We start from the raw sequence: 8283 nt of genomic DNA on the forward strand, positions 1-8283 counted from the left end.
ACCTAGCAGGGTCTTGTAGATGACATGGAGCCAGTGGGTTTGGCGACGAGTATGAAGCGAGGGCCAGCCAATGAGAGCGTACAGGTCGCAATGGTGGGTAGTATATGGGGCTTTGGTGACAAAACGGATTGCACTGTGATAGACTGCATCCAATTTGTTGAGTAGGGTATTGGAGGCTATTTTGTAAATGACATTGCCGAAGTCGAGGATTGGTAGGATGGTCAGTTTTACAAGGGTATGTTTGGCAGCATGAGTGAAGGATGCTTTGTTGCGAAATAGGAAGCCAATTCTAGATTTAACTTTGGATTGGAGATGTTTTATGTAGGTCTGGAAGGAGAGTTTACAGTCTAACCAGACACCTAGGTATTTGTAGTTGTCCACGTATTCTAAGTCAGAGCCGTCCAGAGTAGTGATGTTGGACAGGCGGGCAGGTGCAGGCAGCGATCGGTTAAAGAGCATGCATTTAGTTTTACTTGTATTTAAGAGCAATTGGAGGCCACGGAAGGAGAGTTGTATGGCATTGAAGCTTGCCTGGAGGGTTGTTAACACAGTGTCCAAAGAAGGGCCAGAAGTATACAGAATGGTGTCGTCTGCGTAGAGGTGGATCAGAGACTCACCAGCAGCAAGAGCGACATCATTGATGTATGCAGAGAAGAGAGTCGGTCCAAGAATTGAACCCTGTGGCACCCCCATAGAGACTGCCAGAGGTCCGGACAGTAGACCCTCCGATTTGACACACTGAACTCTATCAGAGAAGTAGTTGGTGAACCAGGCAAGGCAATCATTTGAGAAACCAAGGCTGTCGAGTCTGCCGATGAGGATGTGGTGATTGACAAAGTCGAAAGCCTTGGCCAGATCAATGAATACGGCTGCACAGTAATGTTTCTTATCGATGGCAGTTAAGATATCGTTTAGGACCTTGAGCGTGGCTGAGGTGCACCCATGACCAGCTCTGAAACCAGATTGCATAGCAGAGAAGGTATGGTGAGATTCGAAATGGTCGGTAATCTGTTTGTTGACTTGGCTTTCGAAGACCTTAGAAAGGCAGGGTAGGATAGATATAGGTCTGTAGTAGTATGGGTCAAGATTGTCCCCCTCTTTGAAGCTGCTTTCCAATCTTTGGGAATCTCAGACGACACGAAAGAAAGGCTAGTAATAGGGGTGGCAACAATTTCGGCAGATAATTTTAGAAAGAAAGGGTCCAGATTGTCTAGCCCGGCTGATTTGTAGGGGTACAGATTTTGCAGCTCTTTCAGAACATCAGCTGACTGGCTGACTGGATTTGGGAGAAGGAGAAATGGGGAAGGCTTGGGCGAGTTGCTGTGGGGGGTGCAGTGCTGTTGACCGGGGTAGGAGTAGCCAGGTGGAAAGCATGGCCAGCCGTAGAAAAATACTTATTGAAATTCTCAATTATAGTGGATTTATCAGTGGTGACAGTGTTTCCTATCTTCAGTGTAGTGGGCAGCTGGGATGAGGTGTTCTTATTCTCCATGGACTTTACATTGTCCCAGAACTTTTTTGAGTTGGTGTTGCAGGAAGCAAATTTCTGCTTGAAAAAGCTAGCTTTGGCCTCCCGGGTGGCGCAGTGGTTAAGGGCGCTGTACTGCAGCGCCATCAGAGTCCCTGGGTTCGCGCCCAGGCTCTGTCGTAACCGGCTGCGACCGGGAGGTCCGTGGTGCGACGCACAATTGTCCTAGCGTCGTCCGTGTTAGGGAGCGCTTGGTCGGTAGGGATGTCCTTGTCTCATCGCGCACCAGCGACTCCTGTGGCGGGCCGGGCGCAGTGCGCGCTAACCAAGGTTGCCAGGTTCACAGTGTTTCCTCCGACACATTGGTGCGGCTGGCTTCCGGGTTGGATGCGCGCTGTGTTAAGAAGCAGTGCGGCTTGGTTGGGTTGTGTATCGGAGGACGCATGACTTTCAACCTTCGTCTCTCCCGAGCCCGTACGGGAGTTGTAGCGATGAGACAAGATAGTAGCTACTACAACAATTGGATACCATGAAAATTGGGGAGAAAAAGGGGTAAAAAAATAATATATGTATTTTTTTTAAAAGCTAGCCTTGGCTTTTCTAACTGCCTGGTTTCTAGCTTCCCTGAACAGTTGCATATCACGGGGGATGTTCGATGCTAATGCAGAACGCCATAGGATGTTTTTGTGTTGGTTAACCCACTGTTCCTAAGCTGTCATTGTAAATAAGAATTTGTTATTAACTGCCTTGTCTAGTAAAATAAGTAAAATAACCAGAGCTCGACTCTAATACAATAGTTGCTGCATAGACAGTCAGATAACCAGATGTTCTCTATTAATTTAGTTAGATTGGTAAGAGCTTATTAGCATCAAGGGGAAAACACATAGAGGAGAATTAAATATCTGTAGCTAGATCAACCCTCTGAGATGTTTTCTATATGTTGAAAATATAAGGTCCAACAGTTGACAGTGTATGTCAGAGCAAAAACCAAGCCATGAGGTCGAAGGAATTGTCAGATGAGCTCAGAGACATGATTGTGTCAAGACACAGATCTGGTGAAGGGTACCAAAACATTTCTGCAATATTGAAGGTCCCCAAGGACACAGTGACCTCCATCATTCTTAAACGGAAGAAGTTTGGAACCACCAAGACTCTGAGCAAAACTGAGCAATCGGGGGAGAAGGGCTTTGGTCAATTCAAAATAGCTCTACTCTGAGAACTACTTTTAATCACAGAGTGGAAAACATAGAACCATACTGTGTGGATCACAATTATTGGTGTATTCTGGAATAAGACAAACCTACATAGAGTTGGAGTCTGAGTGTGTGTACACACAGCCACCTCTTTAACCACTCTTCAAAATATTTGGCAGCCTTTGAGATGGAGAGGCAGGAGAAGGAGTGACAGAACAAGAGTATAATAAAAGCATGACTTCTCTCCCACTCCTGCTCACAGCAGCAGTGCAGTGGAGTATCTTCAACAGCCATAGGCCCAGGGATTTCACATCACATTCCATGATGCAATGCAGAATACGGCTTCACACAGAACAATCACCAAACCCATAAGATAACACTTCGCACAGCACAGCCAAACATCATGTATCACATGAAGAGAAATGTGTGTTCTCCGGACGAGATGCCTTGTCACGGACCTGCTGTTTCAATCTTCGCTCTCTCTCTCCCTAAGTTTGTTTTACTCACTGCTTTAGCACACTGCCAACCCTGATGTCCTTGCCGTGTCTGAATCCTGGCTTAGGAAGGCCACCAAAAATTCTGAGATTTCCATACCCAACTATAACATTTTCCGTCAAGATAGAACTGCCAAAGGGGGAGGAGTTAGCCTGCAATGTAATGTCATACTTTCCAGGTCCATACCCAAACCGTTCGAACCGTCTCTCCAGAAATAAGTCTCTCACTGTTGCCGCCTGCTACCGACCCCCCTCAGCTCCCAGCTGTGCCCTGGACACCATTTGTGAATTTATCGCCCCCCCCCCATCTAGCTTCAGAGTTTGTTCTGTTAGGTGACCTAAACTGGGATATGCTTAACACCCCGGCAGTCCTACAATCTAAGCTAGATGCCCTCAATCTCACACAAATCATCAAGGAACCCACCAGGTACAACCCTACATCTGTAAACAAGGGCACCCTCATAGATGTTATCCTGACCAACTGGCCCTCCAAATACACCTCCGCTGTCTTCAATCAGGATCTCAGCGATGACTGCCTCATTGCCTGTATCCGCTACTGGTCCGCAGTCAAAAACACTTATGCGAGCAGGCCTTTCTAATCGACCTGGCCCGGGTATCCTGGAAGGATATTGACCTCATCCCGTCAGTTGAGGATGCCTGGTCATTCTTTAAAAGTAACTTCCTCACCATCTTAGATAAGCATGCTCCTTTCAAAAAATGCAGAACTAAGAACAGATATAGCCCTTGGTTCACTCCAGACCTGACTGCCCTCGACCAGCACAAAAACATCCTGTGGCGGACTGCAATAGCATCGAATAGTCCCCGCGATATGCAACTGTTCAGGGAAGTCAGGAACCAATACAGGCAGTCAGTCAGGAAAGCAAAGGCTAGCTTTTTCAAGCAGAAATGTGCATCCTGTAGCTCTGACTCCAAAAATTCTGGGACACTGTAAAGTCCATGGAGAACAAGAGCACCTCCTCCCAGCTGCTCACTGCACTGAGGCTAGGTAACACGGTCACCACCGATAAATCTATGATAATCGAAAACTTCAACAAGCATTTCTCAACGGCTGGCCATGCCTTCCTCCTGGCTACTCCAACCTCGGCCTCAATTCTCGGGCCGACTCTTTTCTCTGTATATATCAATGATGTTGCTCTTACTGCGGGCGATTCCCTGATCCACCTCTATGCAGACGACACCATTCTGTATACTTCTGGACCTTCCTTGGACACTGTGCTATCTAACCTCCAAACGAGCTTCAATGCCATACAACACTCCTTCCGTGGCCTCCAACTGCTCTTAAAAGCTAGTAAAACCAAATGCATGCATTTCAACCGTTCTCTGCCTGCACCCGCACGCCCGACTAGCATCACCACCCTGGATGGTTCCGACCTAGAATATGTGGACATCTATAAGTACCTAGGTGTCTGGCTAGATTGTAAACTCTCCTTCCAGACTCATATCAAACATCTCCAATCTAAAATCAAATCTAGAGTCGGCTTTCTATTCCACAACAAAGCCTCCTTCACTCACGCCGCCAAACTTACCCTAGTAAAACTGACTATCCTACCGATCCTCGACTTCGGCGATGTCATCTACAAAATAGCTTTCCAATAATCTACTCAGCAAACTGGATGCAGTTTATCACAGTGCCATCCGTTTTTTTACTAAAGCACCTTATACCACCCACCACTGCGACCTGTATACTCTAGTCGGCTGGCCCTCGCTACATATTCGTCGCCAGACCCACTGGCTCCAGGTCATCTACAAGTCCAAGCTAGGTAAAGCTCCGTCTTATCTCAGTTCACTGGTCACGATGGCAATACCCACCCGTAGCACGCGCTCCAGCAGGTGTATCTCACTGATCATCCCTAAAGCCAACACCTCATTTGGCCGCCTTTCCTTCCAGTTCTCTGCTGCCTGTGACTGGAACGAATTGCAAAAATCGATGAAGTTGGAGACTTTTATTTCCCTCACCAACTTTAAACATCTGCTATCTGACCAGCTAACCGATCGCTGCAGCTGTACACAGTCCATCGGTATATAGCCCACCCAATTGACCTACCTCATCACCATACTGTTTTTATTTATTTACTTTTCTGCTCTTTTGCACACCAGTATCTCTACCTGCACATGACCATCTGATCATTTATCACTCCAGTGTTTATCTGCTAAGTTGTAATTATTCGCCTACCTCCTCATGCATTTTGCACACAATATATATAGACTATTTTTTTCTTTTTTTTCTACTGTGTTATTGACTTGTTTATTGTTTACTCCATGTGTAACTCTGTGTTGTTGTCTGTTCACACTGCTATGCTTTATCTTGGCCAGGTCGCAGTTGTAAATGAGAACTTGTTCTCAACTAGCCTACCTGGTTAAATAAAGGTGAAATAAATTAAAAATAAAAATCTGGCACTTTTTTTCAGAAAACCGATGGCAGCGTCTATCATTGCTCTTCTACCATCTATCCCATGTCTACACCTCCCTCTTCCATCAAAAACAAATTACCTGGTTAAAGGTAGTTAGGCTAGGGGTTAGGGTTAAGGTTAGAGTTACGTTTAGGAGTTAGGTTAAAAGGTTAAGGTTAGAGTTAGGGCAAGGGTTAGCTATAAGGGTTAGGGGAAGGGTTAGCTAACATGCTAAGTAGTTACAAAGTAGCTAAACAGTAGTAAGTAGTTGAACGTTTGCTAATTAGCTAAAGTTGTCTGTGATGAGATTCAAAATCATAACCTTTGGATCGTTAGACATCCGTGTTATACTGTATGCCCAACCCTCCACCCTGACCAACCACCCTACTTTCGTTTTTGCCTTATATAACCATACCAAACATAACATATTATACTAATTTGAGTGTCCCGGATTTACATTTACTATGTTATGTCTAGTCTATGAGATCAGGCTGATCACAGACATGAACAGAGTAACAGGTCATTGTAGTTATGAGTGTAAGGGATTGGAGGATTTCACTGTGGGTCAATGCAGAGCTAAGCATGAAGGATTTTTGTGGCGTGACATAAAACCAGAAACCACAGCACAGAGGATACCTCTGAGGGTCATAATGGCTGGTCCCATTAAACCTGGGGGAGGAGGAGTTTGAGCAGACCTCAGAGGACAGGAGCTGTCATGGTGTTAAGGACAGTAGATGAATCACCACACTTTTTTGCTCTTGTTCTCTGTGTGTGTGTGTGTGTGTGTGTGTGTGTGTGTGTGTGTGTGTGTGTGTCTGTGTGTGTGTGTCTGACAGAGGTAGAACGTGATGAAATACAGAATTGTGCGTTCGTTTGTTGTAGCTTTTTATTATTGTAATAGATCATTTTCATCCCTAACTTTTTAAGAATTAGGCAAGATGAAGTCAAAATTCTCAAACAAGAAACATGGTTGACTGTTTCCCTTCAGTCGATTTCTCATTCTCTTGTAAAATAGCAATGATGCAAGCGCTCTGATCTAGAAGCCAGTGAAAGCGAGAGGTTTTACAGCTAGTTTGTTCAGCTCAGGAAGGCCCCACGGCAGCACTTTGGAGTGTAGCATTGTGTTTTGATATCCTCATCTCCTTTGACAGTGTCTCCCGCATTCCGACAGAGCAGATAAAGCAGTACTGGGTAGAGCTGGTGGGGCTTTCAGAGTCAGTTTCATCTTTCTGCTCAGGCACAGGGCAGGCATCCTATGATCTGTTTATCTCAGGAGTGCCTGATTTACCTCTGAACGGTGTCAAATGTGAGAGAAAGTGGGATCCGGGTGTTCTTTTACCATTGTATGGATGTCTACCTTTGACGAAGAAAAGCCTTGCCAATGAGAACCTTATTCCAGTCAGAGAGATATTATCAATATTTGTGTTGACAATGCTTCAGTCAGGATAGCATCACGGCTGGGGATTTGTTGTCATCTGTCTGAGACGGAGATACGGGTTGAGCAGAATACATTTAGAGGTACATTGGGAAAGAAAATCCTGCATGTATGAAAAATCCCACCCTGTGGGTGTCACAACGTCTGCGGAAGTCGAAGCCTCTCCTTGTTCGGGCGGTGCTTGGCGATCGACGTCACCGGTCTTTTTGCCATCATTGATCCATTTTTCATTTTCCATTGGTTTTATCTTGTCTTACTACACACCTGGTTTCAATCCCATTCATTACCTATTGTGTATTTAACCGTCTGTTTTCCCTCATGTCTTTGTCAGAGATTGTTTTATGTTCAGGGATTCGTGTTTTGTATTTGGTGCGCGACGGGTCCTCGTACCCACTTTGTTTCATTGTATTTCATGGTTTTGGAGTTATGTGTTTTAAGTTATTAAACTACTCCATTCCACGAAGTTTTAATTATCCTGCGCCTGACTTCCCTGCCACCTATACACACAACTGTGATAGAATCTCTGACCAAAATGAAGTCAGCAGGAGAAGGTACCCCAGCCGTGGAGGTAGAGGAGCGCGTCATGGAACATACGGCGATGATTTCCAAACTAAGCGCAGCCATGGATCGCGTTGTCCAGAATATGGACCGCTGGGAGACACAGGGAGTTTTTCCAGTGCCTCTACCAGCACAACCGGGGTCTACCCTGAACACCCCTTTCCCACCTGAACCTAGCAGGATCCATCTATCCATACCACAGGGATACGACGGAGATTCTGCCGGATGCCAGGGTTTCCTCATAAAAATAAGCATGTACCTGGCCACGGTCCACCCAGCTCCATCGGACCGTGAGAAGAGTTTCGCCCTCGTCTCGTGCCTCACCGAGAAAGCCCTGGAGTGGGCCAGCGCTGTGTGTGGAGGGGGAGATGAGGCATTGGACGATTTTGAGGAGTTCACCTGCTGTTTCCGGACAGTATTCGACCACCCACCCGAGGGCAGAGCGGCGGGTGAGCGCCTCTACCATCTGAGGCAGGAGATGAGGAGCGCACAGAAGTTTGCGCTGGAGTTTAGGACCCTGGCTGCCGGCGCTGGATGGAGCAACAGGGCCCTGATCGACCATTACCGCTGTAGTCTACGTGAGGACCTCCGTCGGGAGCTGGTCTGCAGAGACACCACCCTCACCTTCGACCAGCTGGTGGACCTGTCCATCCGGCTGGACAACCTGCTGGCTACTCGCGGACGTCCAGATCGGGGTCTGGTTGTTCCATCCTCCCGCACACCC

Source organism: Oncorhynchus mykiss, chromosome 6 (assembly GCF_013265735.2).
Source record: "Oncorhynchus mykiss isolate Arlee chromosome 6, USDA_OmykA_1.1, whole genome shotgun sequence".
In the NCBI taxonomy this organism is placed as follows: domain Eukaryota; kingdom Metazoa; phylum Chordata; class Actinopteri; order Salmoniformes; family Salmonidae; genus Oncorhynchus; species Oncorhynchus mykiss.